This window comes from Aythya ferina, assembly GCF_964211825.1.
Source record: "Aythya ferina genome assembly, chromosome: 2".
In the NCBI taxonomy this organism is placed as follows: Eukaryota; Metazoa; Chordata; class Aves; order Anseriformes; family Anatidae; genus Aythya; species Aythya ferina.
Window position 1 is genome coordinate 86,582,016 of NC_140297.1, and position 18,404 is coordinate 86,600,419.

Sequence of the window (18,404 nt, forward strand, 5' to 3'; positions counted from 1 at the left end):
GAAGCCACATGATTGTCAACTTCTTCTGGAAATACATTTTCTTTTACAGTGACATATGATTAAAGGGTAAAAAGACACTAATGTCAACATCCAGACTTGCATTTTATCTCACCCTGACCCACAACCACCTGTCAGTCAGCTATAAACATCAACATTGCTGAGGCTGAGCAACATTTATGTTGCAAGAGGTAACATCTCTCCTCTAGAATACGCTTTTAGCTACTGTCAAAACACCACATTTGCCTAAAACACAAAGCTAAATCTATAAAATTTACTTTCAAGCTTACAGCATCAGATAGATGCTTGATGTATATAACAGTACGTGAACGTGAGAAATAAGTTTGCTTAAAATCAGGATAAAAATAGTTTAAATGTAACATTTCTTCTGAATTGGGTGCAAAAGAGATGACTGCAGAACAGCTTTTGAACTCAAAACAGTTTTATATTTCATTTTAAATCATCACTGCTTGATTCTGCTTTGATGCCAGTAACGTCATGGTGCTCTCAGCAGACATGGATTAGCGAACAAAGAACTTGCGAGAGATTACAGCAGAAGGGTAGTGTGTACAAACTGACAGTCACAGCTGGTTTTTGAAATGAAATTGTTAAATGAGAACAAATGCCTGAAAATAAAGATCACCGGGCATAGAAAATTCTCAGATATGCAGTGGAAAGGTTTTTGCCACTAAGTGTAAACTGATGTTAATCAAAATCAATTATCAATGCTGCCATGAAGCGTCACAGAATCAGAGAATGGTTTAGGTTGACATGGACCTCTGGAGGTCAATCTGGTCCAATTCCCCCCCTCCCCGCTCAAGCAAGCCCAGCTAGGGTAGGTTTCCCAGGACCATGCCCAGCTGATTTTTGGAGATCTCCATGACCTCTCTGGGCAACCTGTGCCAGTGCTCAGCCATCTGCAAAGAAAAAAAAACATTTCCAGATGTTCAGAGGGAGCCTCTTATATTTCAGCTTGGGCCCACTGGCTCTTGTCTGGGCAGTAGGTACCACTGAAAAGAGCCTGGCTCCATCTCCTTTATATATCCTCTCTTCAGGTATTTACCTACACTGATATTTTGCCTCAAGCCTTCTCTTCTCCAGGCTGAACCATCCCAGCTCTCTCAGCCTCTCCTTATAGGAGAGCTAGTTGCTCCAGTCCCTTAACATCTTGGTAGCCCTCCATTGGACTCTTCCCAGTATATCTAGTTCTCTCTGGGGGGCATCACTGGACAGAGTACTCCAGGTGTAGCCTTACAAATCTCTATGTACAGATAGCTCTTCAAAAGCTGCACATGAACTTGCTAAATGTACTGTCCAGATTCATAAAGTAATTGACTACTGCAAAACTTCGGGAATACAACCAACCAAAATTAAAAAATATACTGAGATAGCTAGATGGAGGAGTAAATTATGAGTATCATCTTCACAGCCATAGAAAAAACAGATTACAGTTTTATGACTGAACCAGCTGAAGTGAGAAAATAGATGGAAACAAGTGACTGACAGGCAAGGAAGCTAATTAACGAGGCTTTTTCAGATTCTCAATGGGATAATTCAGCCCACATGAAGCTCTGTGCTGGCTTCCAGCACCTGAATTAGGCTGCTCAAAGCCTATTGCCATACTTAGTGTAGACGTAACACGTAAGAATGTAAGTGAATATGTAGATTGAAACTGTGTTCAAAATATCGTTAATTCCTGTGGCTAGCATGGAGTTCATTCAGAAATGTGTCACTAAGCTATTGACTTAGAAAAGAATTTCCAGGAAAAGGATTAAATGGTTTCTAACTCAGACCAACAGCTGTTTTATCTGTGCTGCTTGAACAAGTATTTCTGTTTTTGTCAATAAGAGTTATTGAATGAAACACAATTGGCTATAAAACTTTTAATGGAAAATACAAATACTTCTGAGATTCTCTTCTCCTAAATCTTGATTTATTTTTTCCTGAACAGCAGTCCAGTTTCAACACATGGGGTGAAGATAAACACCATCCAAGGTTTGCTGTAAATTCTCGTATGCATCATCCTGGAAAGAACAAATTCAAATTTTTTCAGACCAAGGGAAACAACCAAGCTTGCCACTTCCTAATCTAGTGTTCTAATCAGCATGTAATTGTATACAAATTCCTCCTGTCCTTCTGTCAGGCACCTGCTCCCAGAAGACTCCATGCTCTGCATCACTTCATTCATTGGAACGAAATCCTGAGTCAGAGTAGATTTCTGCCTTGTCTCTAGGCTATAACTCTAAAAGCCCATTTCTTTTCCTCTATTTCCCTCCCCACCCAGCAGATCTGTTTCAGAGAATAAAAGAAGATGATGTGGCTTTTCTGGTGGGAAACGCTCTTCATTTTGCGATGAAAGCTCTTATCAACTGTGCAGAAAAAGCTGTAATCAAAAGCCTGTATAACAGAATTAAGGGGTACCTTAATAGCCTAAGTAACATGGTTTGGGCTCTGGCTCCTGTCAAGTTGGACAAGACTGAGACTAGACCAAAAAAGGTATAACCTGCAATGGTAACTCACCATAAAAAGCATAGGATGACCTTAAAGACAGTACTGCATGAACACAGTTGAACTCCCTTACAAACAATGTATGGAGGGAAAAAACAAACAGTAATATTGATAAACTCTAGAAACCTCCCACTCAATTTTCCAGATAGAAATACTGAGTCATACAGCAGTTCTCTATACAGGCAGTGGAGATGCAAGTACATCTCCTTGGCCACCTGGATCCCTTTACATACATACATTAACTGTACACTGTAGCAAGGTTTTCTGCTTAATCAATACCTAAATTCATTGTCTACAAAATGTGATCTAAATATGAATAAAAAAATTAATGCAAGGAACACCAAGGGACCACTGAGAAGCATCTCTAAATATTCCAAGTACTAGCCCACACTTCTAGTCACTCAAGGACGCCTGATCGACCATGCCTGATCTCTCCCTTCTTTTGATCTACAGAACACTGTGTGCACTTCCAGGCAATACAGCATTTTATGAATTGTATTTTTGCATTCAGGCAGATGTGTTTTTTAGTACCAGTGAAGATAAAATGGTCTGATGTCTAGTGCTTAACTAACAAAATAGATTATATTTAAAAGCAAATGAAGACAAAGTTAAGTAGCTATGACTAATTTCTCAAGAGAGCTGTAAAGTTAACTGAGTTGCTCAGAAAAAGCAGTCTATTGCATAGATTGCACTTTAATGCAATTTCCTAGTTCAGTTGATGAAAGCTACCTACAAATGTATGTGTATGCAAGGAAGTACTATGCTACATATAAGTAAACAAGTTAAAATATAGGCTGATTCTGAACTGAAAGACAACTCAGTTCAGTAACTTAGTAACTGTATTCAAATAAAAATAAAAATCAATTCTCTCTACAGAGTTCACCTAACTGGAAAGCCACCAGTTTATGTTATTGCATTTCTTTTTTCTGAGATACTCTTTGGATACTTACTGCAGTTCTTGGATGAACAGAATTTTCACCAAAAAAAAAAAAAAAGAAAACTTTTAAAGTCTAAGCCCAGTTTTCTTCTAAATAAGAAAGCTCGGGAAATGAAAGGTGAGGAGTGGACAAGAAAGGCTATAATTTATGTCTGCATAGACATTAATGGGAGTAAAAAAGAAAATCTTGTATCACTGACAAGGTGCAATTTCTCTGGCTCTGCAAAGATGAATAATCTCTCTTCCCATTGGACCTCTCTTTTGATGGTCTGTGGTGTGACTAGCCAAGCTAGGAAACAATTCCATATTTCTTTGGAATCTTTAAGGTTTTAGGTTCAGGGAAAATTCAGTTAGAAAGAACAACACTGTACAGTTAATACAGTTAAAAGAAATTGAAAAACAGCATTTTAAAAAGGATATGCTCAGCCATAGTGTAAATTACTAATTTGCATGGCCACCATATACTATGCATAATACTATTATTTTAGTAATTGTACTAGAAGGTTCTCCAGCTTTTGCATACAACACTCTTGCCCAGGGAACTCTGCGTAGTCATATTTCATGTTTCCACACCTATAAATGTGTGAAGTTGGAGTTCCAACATTTTAATACATTTAATTTCCAGCAATAGTATAGCTGCATGATAGCTAAAGCGACAGATGATGGAAATGCAAAGAGATTATTTGCCCATATAGCAACTGCCCTTTCAAAAACAAGCAGTTTTGAGAGTAGAAAAATAAATGAAGTCTGGATTCCTACAGGAATCCTTTTACCCCTTTATTGCCTTATTTATGAAATAATTCCAACTCCTCACGCAGGCCAGTGGCTGCTATAACTGACCTAGAACTACTGATCAGGTGCTGCCTGGTCACGCTTGGTAAAAACTGCCATCTTCCTACATTGGTCTTAGCAAGAACTCTAATTCAAGCAAGGTCTCTGGCATGACAAAGTTCACATTTTTCATAAAGGAATGTAGTGTTCCTTCAGATTTCTGTTTCTGCTTCAGAGCTGATGGTGGAAGTTTATGAATTAAAGTTATTCGGGTGCAGAACTAGACAGATTGAAGAACAGACAGAATATGGACAATTGCATACATTCCCTTAGGAAGCAAGAGTAAAAATTCTTAGATGACTGACTTATTTAGTACTCTGAAAGGTAAAAGATATTTAAATCCTCATGAAACACAGTAAGAACATACTACAGATGAACAAAATAAACAAAATCAAGTACCCTCGGGTACTTTACACTAAATAGAACCTCAAATAATTTTCATAAAAATCTGTAAATAAAAAAACCTGCAATTCTATGAGAAATATCCCAATTACAAAAAAGCTAGGATTTCATTGAAACAATGGAGAATCAACACAAAAAAATTGTTTGAATTTTTTATTCCAGGTATCAGCAAGTGTTCCATATTCTTCAGTACTACAGTAAATTTAGTAAAAAGTCCCTTTGTGGACGGGAATGACATTGTACAAAACATTAAGTTACGAACTTGTTGTTATATGGTACCTTCTTCTAATTTGTATGTATAATTCTTTTAGGTTTTGCTATCAGAGCATTGTGGGCATCAGCAAGATACTCCTTTTCGTATTAGTATTTCTTACCGCTGCAGGCTGTTTTGTGGGATGAATTTATTTTATTCAGCTCTGAACTTGTATCTGAGCCTATCTATATGCCAGTGTGGATGAAAATAGATCATAAACTGCAAATTCCTGAATCAAAAAAAAAAAAATAGACTAGAAACAAGAATCAGAGTTATGGTCCCTTTAGAACACTTCTGTGTAATGCACAATCAATATCATGTACTGATTAATGCCTTCATGTTTTTAATATATATAATATATATAAATATATATATAACTTTTTTTTTTTTTCTTTTTTTTTTTTTTTTTTTCCAGAAGAGAGCTCATTCTCTTCACTCAGGAGGAAGAAACCAACCACTGCACTGCACTCCCCTTTCTGCTTGCAGGGAAAAGAGTTAGAGTTATTTTATATTTCCATGTGCATCAGGAATCATTTTATTTCTCTACTACTAAAACTGTTTGAACACATTTGAATATGCAATTAATTGGAAAAGAATGGAACAAATCAACAGACTTATTCAGATGTACATTTAAGTAAAACTAAAAGGTAGCTTCAAGTTTGGCTTGTAAACAACCTGTAAACAACTGATACTTTCATCCAAATTAAAATCTCAAGTGTTATCCCAGAAATTGTGAGTCACACTTCTGATTTTCAAGATACCCTCAACCTTATCCAAGTAATTAACCTTCCTCACACTAAAAAAAAATCTAAAAAAAAAGACTAGAATGCGTAATATATATTTACTTACGGGACTAGTATGCTGCCAAGTTAATTCTGTAACAGTAGATTTCTCCTCCCATTTCCTCAGCATGAGTATCGCTAGGATATTTCTCCTGTACTTTCTACAAGCCTGCATGAAATTTCTTCCACGTTACCTACCAGGCTTCATAAAATTTATTCATGAAACATAAGTCATCTCTGAACATATTTCAATGTCATTTTTCGTAGTTTGGCAAGTTTTGCTGAAATGACTCAATAGGTTCAAAAGCTACCAGAAGAAGGATGAAATAACAGGTAGTGAACTGAAAATCATCAAGCCTCATTTATGTAACAAATTAGGTTAAAAATAAAGTAGAAAAATTAGCAAGGATTCCTTTTTTAAGTTTTAATGCTGCTTTTTACACCACATAGTTTGTAGGTGTTTCAGCATTTGGAATGACCAACAAAATTAACCTAGGAGAGAACCAGGTATCTTTCCTCTTTAAAGATGAGGGTTAAACCCTCCTAGAATTGCATGCTTGCTTCCATCTTCTAAGTACTCAAAATCCAGAGAGTTTTCCAATGGGAGGCGCTCCACCACCACTCATCTTACAGCATTCATTTAATGTTCAATCCAAAGCCCCTAAGTAACGTGCTTATAGTCAGCTTGAAAATACTTAATGTATATATCTGAACAACTACCAGTAGGAAACTCAAATCCAAATTTAAAAAAAATCTACCTCACAACCCAACCCATTATTGTTTTATATGGCTAAGAACATCTAAAAATAAACTGCAGCAGAGAAGCTGGAAGTCCATTAAAATTTTCTCTATGTATGTAAGAAATAATTAGTCTCTCACCACAACTACAGACTAGTATCAGATAGATAATTAAGAACTGAAGTATAAAAGGAATAGAAGAATTAGTGCAAGTAAGTATATAGTATTAAGTGAAAAAAGAAATTAGAATTATAGAGAAATCATCTCACGGCAGAAGAAAATGAAAGAAGTTTTAAAGTGAGGAAATGATTTCATTCACTGCATTAGCTTCTGTATTACTCATACACTGGAGAAATATTACGAGTAAATCAACTGCCTCAAAGAGTTTGTGGTAGGACCAGACAGTGCTCAGGCTGGAACACGATGCCGATCAAGGTGGTAATAAAAACCACCCAACTGTCACAGACGTTTTTAAGGAAATGCATTACAGTTATAGACGTATCTGTAAGATGAATCTGGGAGTCTAAACGTCTCCCAGAAGTAATACTTTGTTGAACATAATCAAATCATTTTTATGCTGTCAACATTTGATAGCATGTTTCAATAGTTTGATATGAAATAGCAAGAGTATCATATGCTGCCTCTCAAATAAGGCATTTTCTCCATAGGTCTTTTTTTTTTTTTCCAAACCCCCAAGGAAAATCAATGACCTTGCAGCCATGACAGGAAAAGTTGAATGTAATTAACCAGATGCAGAGCTGCCAACCATCTCACTCTTCATCATGTTTTGGGGGTACAGATGTATGACGGGGTAGCTAAGCAATGTGGTATCCAACAAGGACTGTACACTCTCCTCTCGTCCTACAGAAGAGACTATCCCTCTTTCCTCATGTGATCCCCAGGCAGCCTGCCCAGATCCTATAACAGAGCAGGTCACCAGGCAAAGAAGAAATTACAGGCTGCACATAACAGTAATACATGAACTGCAGAAAAAAAATACACAAAAGGGAGAGTAGGTGGCAAATGACTAAGTTTCACATACTGAATTTTAGACTAGACATGCCTGCTATTATTGTTAACAACAAACAAACAAATTAAATACTCCAGATTATCTCTCATCTAGCCTGTTTATGGTAGTTACAGGAACTTCAATCATATCATGGGAAATGTTTCCATAACTGAGGAAATTTAAATCGCATTTGAATAAAGATGTTTTGGAAACAAATTAACTGCATGTCTTTTAGCTTGCCTATGCTGTGCGCATTTGCTAGTTTTGTGGGTTTTATTTTTTTTTATTTTTATTTCTTAAAGAACTACTGCAATAGGGGACTATTGAAATAGTCTGTAACATTACCTGACACATGGTGAACCCATCTTTAATTAAGGTCAGCATGACCTAGATCACAGCAAACATCTCCAAGCTTTAATTCTGACAGGAAAAATCAGCTCACAAGATAGAATCAAGTTTCGTCCATGTTAAGAGAAACAAATCAATCTGGATTTTAAAGTAAGGCTGTAACTGTGTCAAAGCAGATACAGAAAGGCTCTTTAGAAGCTCCATGACACAGGAGTAGACGCAATTTTCCCCCCTGTTTTGTGCTGCTTCAAAGTTTGTCAAAAGCAATCAACATCACTTACTTCATGGAGGGAGGGGGAACCAGCAACCTATATAAGAATTGTCAGGTTAGGAACATAATATTGATCTGAACAACACTTGCAAGCTGCTGCCCAAGATTATTTCTTAATCTTCTTCACCTGGTTATCAATCATTTTTACATAGCTTTGTATTCAAAGCTCCAACAGCCTCTTCGTGTAACGGTCTTCAGACCAAAAGGCCTACTGAACACCACAGCCTACAGTAGCCTTGTCCCACTCTAAACACACTAGCTCCTGAAACCTCACAACTCATTGCAAGATAAATGGAAAATTGATTTTCAAGATGCCTAGGTGCCTAGCTCACATGGAGATCAAAGCACCCAATATAATCTTCCAAAATAGCTTTTAGGCCCACAGATACCTTTGAAAATTTGGTCCTAGTTCATTTCAATTGAAACAGCCTATTTACACCTCAGTCACATCTGGCAACAACCAACTCAGAAGACTTTTGTTCTGACTCCTCTCACCCTTTTTCCTTCTGCCAAATCATTCTCTCTCCTTGAGGTTTTTCTGCATGAAGCAGTTTCAACCACCTGGAGCCTAAGCCTTGCTTTTGAGAAAGTCAGTAAAACTTCTCTCAAAATTAAGTCTACTGAGGTGCAGCTAGCATGACAGAAAAGCCCCATCCTCCAAAGGTTTTGTAAGACCCACCACTGGTTGGTCGGCTTATCCACCAAACCCTGTGACTGCGAGTCAGTTTGTGTCACTAAAACTGAGAGCAAGATAGGCTTTCACGGGCATCTGTGGGATCTGCTTGACCGGGTGATTGTCACAGTTCCTTCTAGCTTTTTAATCTGTACATTAAACTCTATTTCTGCCTGATAGCACACTTAGGACGCTAAGGCACTTTCTGGCACTAGACAAGTTATAATGATTTCCAGGCTCATACTGATGGTACAGTGCACCTCCTGTTCCAGGTGAAAAGTAATTAAGTCTCCCACAGCGCAGGAGACAAACAAAAATTGCAGTAAGGAAACCTGTTAAGTTACATTGATTTTTAGAAATCCTTAAGAAAGCAGGATGACTTTTATGAACCATATAAAAAATAATAAAAAAAAAATACACAATATTCTTCTATACTCTTAACAGATGTAATGAATATGACAAAATATAAAGCTTTCTTTACCTCTTCCAGGTATGAGTTCATACAAAATTATCATGTTACAAACATTATATATCAGGTTTAAGGTCAAACTGTATGAAGATGAATATTAAAATCAGCATTCCATCAATAAAGAGATGTAAGAAACGGAGGTACTGAGAGAAAGATGACACTTCAAAAATGACACTTCACATAAATCAATATGACTTCAAGAGAGAAAGCCGGAGATACAGGTCAGCTCCTCTGAATCCCAAAACACTGTACCTTGACACTAATGAACTCTTATCACTTCTCTTTTGTTAGAAAACACAAAGTTGAAAACAGTTATGCAACCGAATGCAGCTTTGGCTTTTTTTTTTTTTTTAATCCAGCTCAACAAGCTCCTTAAAAAACTGAAGAGCTTCTGCTGAATGTCTTTTAATTTCATTCTGTATAGCACTACAAGAAAAGGGAAAAACAAGGCAAACCAAAACAATGAAACAGGCAAAGCTGGCTGCCACAATAGAATATTAATCATATTTGCTGTTCTCTTTTCAAAAGCTTACTAGAGCATAGTTATGTAAATGTTGGAGTGCAGGAGAATTACTAACTTCTGAAGGATTAATTAAAAATATCTGTTTTTGTTTTTTTTTTTTAAATAAATTGTTTTTTTCAAGTATATCAGGGTTTAGCACTGTCCCTCACCTCAGCAACCCTCTTCTCCCCCCCCTCCAAAAAAAAGGCAATACAAGAAAACTGAGTATCAATACCATCAATCTATACAGGAGGTATATACACTATTTGCATGTCTAAGACTATCTTGCCCTTCCAGATAATCAGGCTTTCAGAAGGGACTCTGCATTCCCTATGTGATCTATGTTTTAACTTCAGTCTGATACTCTATTGCCTAACTCATAGAGAAGTGCAGCCTTTAATGAAGAAATCTGTTGTGAAAACTTCCATACTTGGACAAAAGTCCCGTGATAGAGATGTCCTTGATTCTATTTGGACTCACTAATCTAAAATGGATTATACTTGAACATAAACTTAACTTAGACAGAAACCTAACAAGGAGACCTTGCTAGCCACAGCAGAAACACAACAGTATAGTATGGAAGTATTTTTCTCAAAATAAAGTCCAGAGCTTTTGATTTGCTACTTAAATTACATGTTTAGGAACAGGGAAAAATACAAGTATTTATCTACACAATATATACACTATTACATGTATACATACAAGTACCTTACCTAACAAAAAAAATCATCACAGCCAATATGTTGATATATTCCTCAGACTATATCATGATCTTTACTTGAAAAACACTGTGAACTATCTGGTGGTGCCCATAATATGAACATATCTGCAAGTCTGAGTTCAAGAAAGTGTTCAGTTTTGGGCCCCTCACTACAAGAAGGACATCAAGGTGCTCGAGCGAGTCCAGAGAAGGACGACAAAGCTGGTGAGGGGTCTGGAGAACAAGTCCTATGAGGACTGGCTGAGGGAGCTGGGCTTGTTCAGCCTGGAGAAAAGGAGGCTCAGGGGCAAACTTATTGCTCTTTATAAATTACATTAAAGGAGGCTGTAGCGAGGTGGGGGTTGGTCTATTCTCCCATGTGCCAGGACAAGGGGGAACAGGCTGAAGTTGTGCCAGGGGTGTTTTAGGTTGGATATTAGGAAGAACTTCTTTACTGAGAGGGTTGTTAGGCATTGGAATGGGCTGCCCAGGGAAGTGGTGGGGTCACCGTCCCTGGAGGTCTTTAAAAGATGTTTAGATGTTGAACTTAGCGATATGGTTTAGTGGAGGACTTGTTAGTGTTAGGTCAGAGGTTGGACTCGATGATCTTGAGGTCTCTTCCAACCTAGACAATTCTGTGATTCTATGAAAGCATGACGTTCAAGCCATACATGCTACGGTTTTACTTTGATCGGTTTTTAATGCTTAAGAGAAGGCTCTAATTTGAAGTGTAGCAGCCCTTTGAGATGCTGACCATTGTTCCTAGTCTTTTGTGAACTGAATTTGTTGGGATGAGGCAAAATATACATAATGCATTCTGAAAATTTTCTCATCAGTAGCTACACAATTACTATGCCTTCTTTTGCCATCCACTTAACAAGCCAGTAATTGCACTATCAGTCAGATGTGGTGTCTTTTTTTTTTTTTTTTACTTCATGCCCATTTATATTTCTTTTGAGCAGATTTTTTTTTTTTTTTACTGAGAAGTACATTTGTCTTAGGATAATCAGGAATATTAAATTATTTCTCCTAGTCTAGAAAGGAGACTTTACCTGCCAGTATGGATTTTGATTTCTCACATCTCAGAGGTACAGAAAGATAACTATGTAAAAATCATAGAACCATCCAGGTTAGAAAAGACATTCAGGATCACGAAGTCCAACAATCAACCTGACCTACCAAATCCTATCACTAAACCATGTCCTTTAGTGTCATGTCCACATGCCTCTAAAACATCTCTACCATTTTCCCAGGCAGCCTGTTCAAATGCTTGACCACCCTCTCTGTGAAGACACTTTTCCCAGTGTCCAATCTAAACCTCCCCTAGCACAACCTGAGACTGTTTCCTTGTGTCCTATCACTTGCTACCTGAGAAAAAAGACCAGCACACACACCTCTCCAAAACCTCCCTTCAGGTAGTTGTAGAGAGCAATGTTGTCTCCCCTCAATCTCTTCTCTGAAGCTAAGAAACCCAATTCCCTCAGCCACTCCTCATAAATCTTGTTTTCTAGTCCCTTCACCAGGTTTGTTGCTCTTTTCTGCATGTGCTCAAGCAACTCAACATGCTTGTAGTGAGGGGCCCAAAACAAAACACAAAATTAAACTCTTAAACTGGCATTGTTCAAATTAAAATCAAACCAAAAAAAAAAACAAAAAAAAAACCACCAAGACACCACACACAAAAAATAAGCAACAGCCCTGTGGACACAACCCCAACCATTCAGGTTTCAGCATAATATGGTATAATCAGTCACTCTTTTCTCCACTATTGTTGATGGAAACAGGCCTCAACATTTTAAGTTCTGGCATGAAAATCAAATATATTTATCTCCACTTAAATTGATACAAAATGGTTATCTCAAGCCTCTTTCATGTACTACATAAAAATGTGTATTTTTTTTAATTGAAACACTAACTCTTCACCTTAAAATTGCATTGGTCCTTCTCAGGGCAGACTTTTAATTTCCTTGCTAGTGACAATTCAGATAATTTCCACTTGTTTTGAGAATCAGGCTCAACACCGCCCTCACCTTCACTCAGGGTCATCAGAATTTACAGTGACCTACTTCCTTACTAAATAAGCATGCCGTGGAGCATTAATGGATTTTCTATCTTACAGACTCTGCTTTCATATCATGTAAAGGAAATTCCTTTCAGAGCAGAGAAAGGCAACAAAGAAGATCAAAAGTATAGAATGACTTCTAAATGAGACTTCCAAATGATCACTAAGTAAGTCCTTCAGCCAGGGAAAGAGATGACACGGAAGCGTGACAACAGAATATGAAGTTACAGATGGCCTGTAGAGGGTGAACTGAGTCCAACTGTTAAGGCTGTTGAGGTATAAATGTTTGGGATACTCGAATGAAGCATACAGATGAAAGGTTGGAAGCACAGCAAAAGATGTTTCGTATAATGCAGTTAAGCTGCTGAACTCTTGCCAAAAGAAGCTTTAGACAAGATGTAGCATACTGAAGGACAAGAACAACAAAACATCCCCTAAATTTGATTTTTATTTTTTTTTTTTAAAGTCCTGCCAGACCTGAAATAATGGTGAGAAACAGGCTTGTAAGAAATAGAAAGTCATCAAAAATAATTGAAAATGGATTACAAACCATTGTGGGAGAAAAACAGAAGGAAAAAATGGGAGAAAACTTTCATCTGTTTACAAGAAAAACAAATTCAGAAAGCTAAAATAAAGCCGGAGACTTCTGACTTGCTAGTTCATAGCAAAGAGGAACTTCGGTTCAAAGGGTTCCACTTTCAGAACTATCAACATGAAGGCCAGCACAGTTCTTAAGAAGGGAAGATTGACTTTCCATAGCATAAAAGAAGCTAACTTAACTGCAAGCACTGCATGTCCACTCAAACTGTGAAAGAACATTGCAGATACACAGAAGCATCACCCTGAAGTATTTAAGTGTCTAGATAAGCAATCATGGATTTTCCAATTTTCCAACTCTTGCTTTATTTCTTAGCTCCTCAACTCCTTAAGACACCCCATTATGCCTCATATCAAATCATTCAAATTGTTCCTAACATTAATGACAGTCTGGACACTGCTATCATCCTAGTACTGTTGCCACAGACTAAGTAATAGGCGACACCAATTATAAAATGAGAATGGAAGGAACTCTGTCAGTCATATTAAGGATGGAAACAGCATCCATTATTGTAGATCCCTTTTCAGAAGCTTTATTAGTTTAATCTGTGCCTTCATATAAAGAAAATTATAGTGACCTCTCTGCATTGACTCAACACTCTGCACTCACTTTATCCTTATATTTATTTCAACACTCAGGAAGAGGAAAAAGGTACACAACCACCTGCATGGATACTCATTATCTCTTGAGGAACAAAGTTTTCTGCTCTGGCAGTTTACATAAAGCAAGCCTTTCCCTCTGATACACAGCCCCTGCCTCTGTGCACTCCCACAATGACTACCTGTGGCATTTCTTAGCTAACAAGAAACATGTCAGTCTAGTAATTATAGAGCTGCATTTTTATGCTTATCCCAATTCTTTTCAACTTTAATACTATCATAGTTGCCTGGAACTCCATCATTCTGCTGAGGAAAGGGGTGCTGCTAAGTGGGATTTTTACTTTCAGTCTAACTCCACAGAAAATTAAAGTTTGTTGACAAGGCCCAGGACTGTCAACACAGGTAAATCCAGTGAGAATTCAGAACATTACAAAGAAATGAGCAGAGATTGCTGTCTGTTCTCTCACTGTCCCAGCAAGGCCAGTCCTGCTCATGAGGAACCTGAGGATTTGATTCAGGAATATTTTTAGCTGATGCAGTTCAATGGAAGCTGAAATGATGTAGCAGGGAGAAAATAACTGAATAGTACGAAGAGGATGTGCATAGCATGAACAAGAGACTACGAAGTGACACAGTCAATACCAATAACAGCAGAGAAGAAATTATCTCTGCCCTCAGAGGTCACCAGTGCAGCAGCAATAAACTAAACCAAGGTGAGTGAGTTAACCAAAAACCCAAGGAAAATATTCAATGTCTAAACTGCTGGCTAACAGAATACAAGGTGTCTGCACTGAAGACTAAGCTACAAAAGCAGCAAAATTTTAGAGCAAACTCTAAGGCACACTTGATAGTGCAGGCAGAATAGCATTATCTACCCACTAATTTTTCAGAATTTCACCTTTCTTCCTTATTAGCCTTTATGGTTATGTCATCATTTTCGCACAGACAACTTTCATCTGTTTTCTTCTCAACCCTCTTGTCCTTTTTTATCGCTTGTCTTTTTTTTTTTTTTTTTGCATTATGACAATTACTACTCTTTTAAGACTTCCAAGAATGTTTCCTATGTTTATTTTACTAAAAAGAAGAAAAAAGTCAAACAGAAGTCCTAAAGGTTTTGACCAACCTGAGTGGATTTGATGCTATAAAGTCAATTAACATGACAAGTGAGCAGACCTAAAGAGCATGCTAGCGCAGAGGAGCTCCAATGAAATGCCACCACTTCAAGACCCAGTTAAGCCCAGAGGACGCTATCACTACAGCAACAGCCTCTTCTGGCATCACACTGGAAATACACCATCTTCTTCCTGTTTCTGTCCCACACAGAAATTGTCTGGAGCAGGCGGGCAACCTGGCCGTGTTTCTTGCTGTCACTATGGGCTATTCCTTCCACATACCAGATTTTAATGATGATTCTTTCCACAGGCCAAGCAGTGTATGAACATCCAAAGCATCTCTCTCTGAAGGAGTACCTGTATTTGTATGCAAAGACCAGACACTGCCAGCATCCAGAAGCCATCAGTAGAACCCCAGAAGACCTCTGGCAGAATCTGAGGTCTCACCACCTACAGACTAAACAGAATTTCTGCACACCTCATACGTACATTTGAGGTCTGAGGCTCTCTCATGCAACAAAGCATAGCAAATAATTCTGGTAAATATGGCTACCAAAGCCTGCAGTGGTATGGATGAATAAATGTTGCTGTAATAGAGCCCTTGCTGAACTAAGGCCATAAGGAGCAAAATAGTATTCAAAACAAAGATTAACCAGAGGTAGATCTTTGAAAAAAAATTAAGTAAACCCAGCCTCCTTTTTATTTCTTCTAAGCAAAACTCATTTTGGACTTCCAAAAGACAACAGCACTTCTATGTTAAGGAACCCTAAATGTCACATTTCCCAGTTTTACCTACTCACTTACATGGGATTATTTCTTACAGTTTAAAAATGGTCAGATGAACTTTTAAATTCTTCTTTTTGTTTTTTAAAGTAGCAACAACTAAAGAAAAGACAGGAGCAAGAATGATGCCCAACTTATCTTTTACATGCATGAAGACCTTCCTACTTACAGGATCAGCAGAACCAATTATTCTTGCTTAACAATCAAGGAGAAAATCTTCTCCAGGTCAGATTGGTTAGGATGTGCGAGGGTGCCTGCCTCCTTCTGCAGCACTGACAATAAGCATCAGTTGGGATCACTTAGGGTGATTTAGTTCAGGTTTTTCTTGCCTTGGTGAGGCTGTAATTACCAGTCAGTAATTACTGGCCACCTTTCAGTCTCTCTTAGCTATGTGCATCTATAAGTGCTTTAATCTTCTGAAGACCCACGCTGTTTTGATGTCAATAATTCTAGTTTTCTCTTAAAATAGCATAGAGGGTTGTGGATTAGATGTGCTATTATATATCCAATATCCAAAGATACTGGAGTTCACCTAAGGTTCAGACATAGCTCTGCAAATTCAGTTCTGTGTTTCTAGGGACAAGCTGGACTCAAAAGCAGCATAATTTTTTCCATGCAGTCTGAATCCATAAAGCTTATGGACTTGGTGCAGAGCATATTTACTTTGAGCCTGTGTTCTTGGGGTTTCAGAGCTGATAGACTGCTACTCACCTGTGAGAAAATACTTCCTTAAAGTGATAGAGAAACCAAAATACAAGATTAAAACTGAAAATACATTCATGAACATAGCTATGTCTGATAAACAACAGAGTATGATGTTTCTGTACAACTGGTATTAAGGTACAAACATAGAACAAAAGCAGTAACTGCGAAGAAGTCAAACATCAGCTATAACTAATGCTGTCCCACCCAGAAACCAATAGAGCTAACAGAGTTCATGCTGCTGATACTTGCAGCAAATGTGTAGGATAAAATCCTTAGTATACTGAGAACCTGTCTAAACTGACAGCAGAGATGTATGATTTAACATATATAACTAGTGAGAAGCTATTACTGGGACAGACGTGGTTCACTGAACTCAGATCCATACAGAACAAACACTGATGTCATTCATTTGGTGTGCAGTAATAGGAGTAACCTGAGGAGGGAAAGAACATGCTCTGTAAGAAACAGTGGAAAACTCCTGGGAAGCAGCAAGAAGTACTTTTGGGTTGCAGATTATGCCCTCCAGCTGTATATCTACCGGTAGACAAAACAAGGCTAGAACATGGTTTTGAGCACTGTGACCATCACTGCTGTATGGCTGTCACCTTGTTCACTAGCACAGTTTTCATCTGGGCCAACCAACATTTTCCTTGAGCCATGACATCTTAGGGAAAAGATCAGGAATTATTTGGAGAAAGTTGAGATCTGGCCACCGTTTTGGGAAGGAAGAAGGGGTGGGAGTTCTGGCATATAAATGTGAGCCAGCCTTGTTTTATTGGAGCATGAACAGGTTCCACTTCTTGTTTCCATAGTGCCTACCTACAACACTGGCACTTGGATGCTGTAGTTAATTAAAAGCCAGGTAGCTCCATAGCCAGAGCTTTACTGCAACAGACTGAGGACCAAAATATAAAAGTAGGGTGGGGGAAGTGGGTTCTATCCAAGGATTTGCATAAGTGGGGATTTGCAGGAATGCATAGGAGGGCGAGTTCTTGGAAGGTGACTGGAAGGAGGGATCCTCCTGCCTAACCAGCAGCAGAGGAGCAGGGGGCTGCAGGGGATCAGAGGAAAAATAAGAAGACCACATCCTGTTCCAGGCATCTCCAAATAGATGGAGGACTAAACTATACAACTTCAGGAAGTCAGTCTTCTGGGGAGAGCAGCATGTCAGCTGAATTCTGATTCACCACACTCACAACAAAAGGTGTTTGTGCCCCTGATCCTTCTTACTTTATTTTGCACTAAAACTGGCTGACATCGAAGAGAAATGTATCCACATCTTGACAGTGAAAGGCATTTTTCCACTACTGAATTCTTGAAACTAATGTGTAGGGATAGATAACAACCCTATGAGTACATAAAGTGAGGAGGCATCATGTCTAGAGTGAGTATCTCAGAATTTTATGCTTCAGCTGCAGTAAGAAGTAATTCACATTGAATTGGACACAGAATACCAAGCCATAAAGGTACTACATAACCAAAAAAGATACACAATGTCTGTGAAAATGGAAAGAAAACAGCAAACCTAATTTAATTAAAGGAATTAAAGAATCTTTAGAAAAGCTATCTGGAAGGACTCTATGACGAGATTATGAATGTGTAGTATTACCTTTTCACTGATTAAAGCTATTTACTTTAACGTCATCCTCAAAAGGATACAGCATACAACTCCCTTGCAAAAGTCATTCAGTATGGTGAGAATATAGGTGCTGCAATAGCACTATAACGCAAGAGAGGCAAGTACAACTGGTAAAGCACACTGCTTTCTGTTCCAGATTAAACGTACTGGAATTTCCAATTATCTGTTACACTGGCTTACCTTTATGGAGCTGTAACAGCCTCAGAAGTGAGTCTTCTAACATGGACATTTTATAACTTAGTTAAGATACTAAAAGATTGCAGTCTTCTCGATCGAATAAATTTATATACTGGAAAATTAAAACTGCTTTTTATTGTAACTTGTAAAATTGTAACTTTTAGGACAAGAAATGTGAGCTATAGTAGTATATGAGTGGTAAATAAAAGTACAGATGAAATTTATTGCTGATACAAATACCAACTTAAATGAAGTGGACACGAAAAGGCAATCTGACCCTTCCAGGAAAGCTTGAGAATCAGTGCTAAC

At 37.9% G+C, this 18,404-nt stretch overlaps 1 protein-coding gene across 3 annotated transcripts in view; it reads right to left on the reverse strand.

Moving 5' to 3' along the window:
* The window catches only part of ADCY2 (adenylate cyclase 2), a 202,890-nt gene that overhangs the window by 108,004 nt on the left and 76,482 nt on the right, over nucleotides 1-18,404 (reverse strand). The window contains exon 1 of one of the 3 annotated variants that reach the window (XM_084510131.1): nucleotides 15,744-15,835. The exons of the other annotated variants lie outside the window; for them this stretch is intronic. The gene's annotated coding sequence lies outside the window, so the exon portion shown is untranslated. Of the gene's footprint in view, nucleotides 1-15,743; nucleotides 15,836-18,404 lie in introns of those variants that run through there. 3 annotated transcript variants of the gene reach the window in all.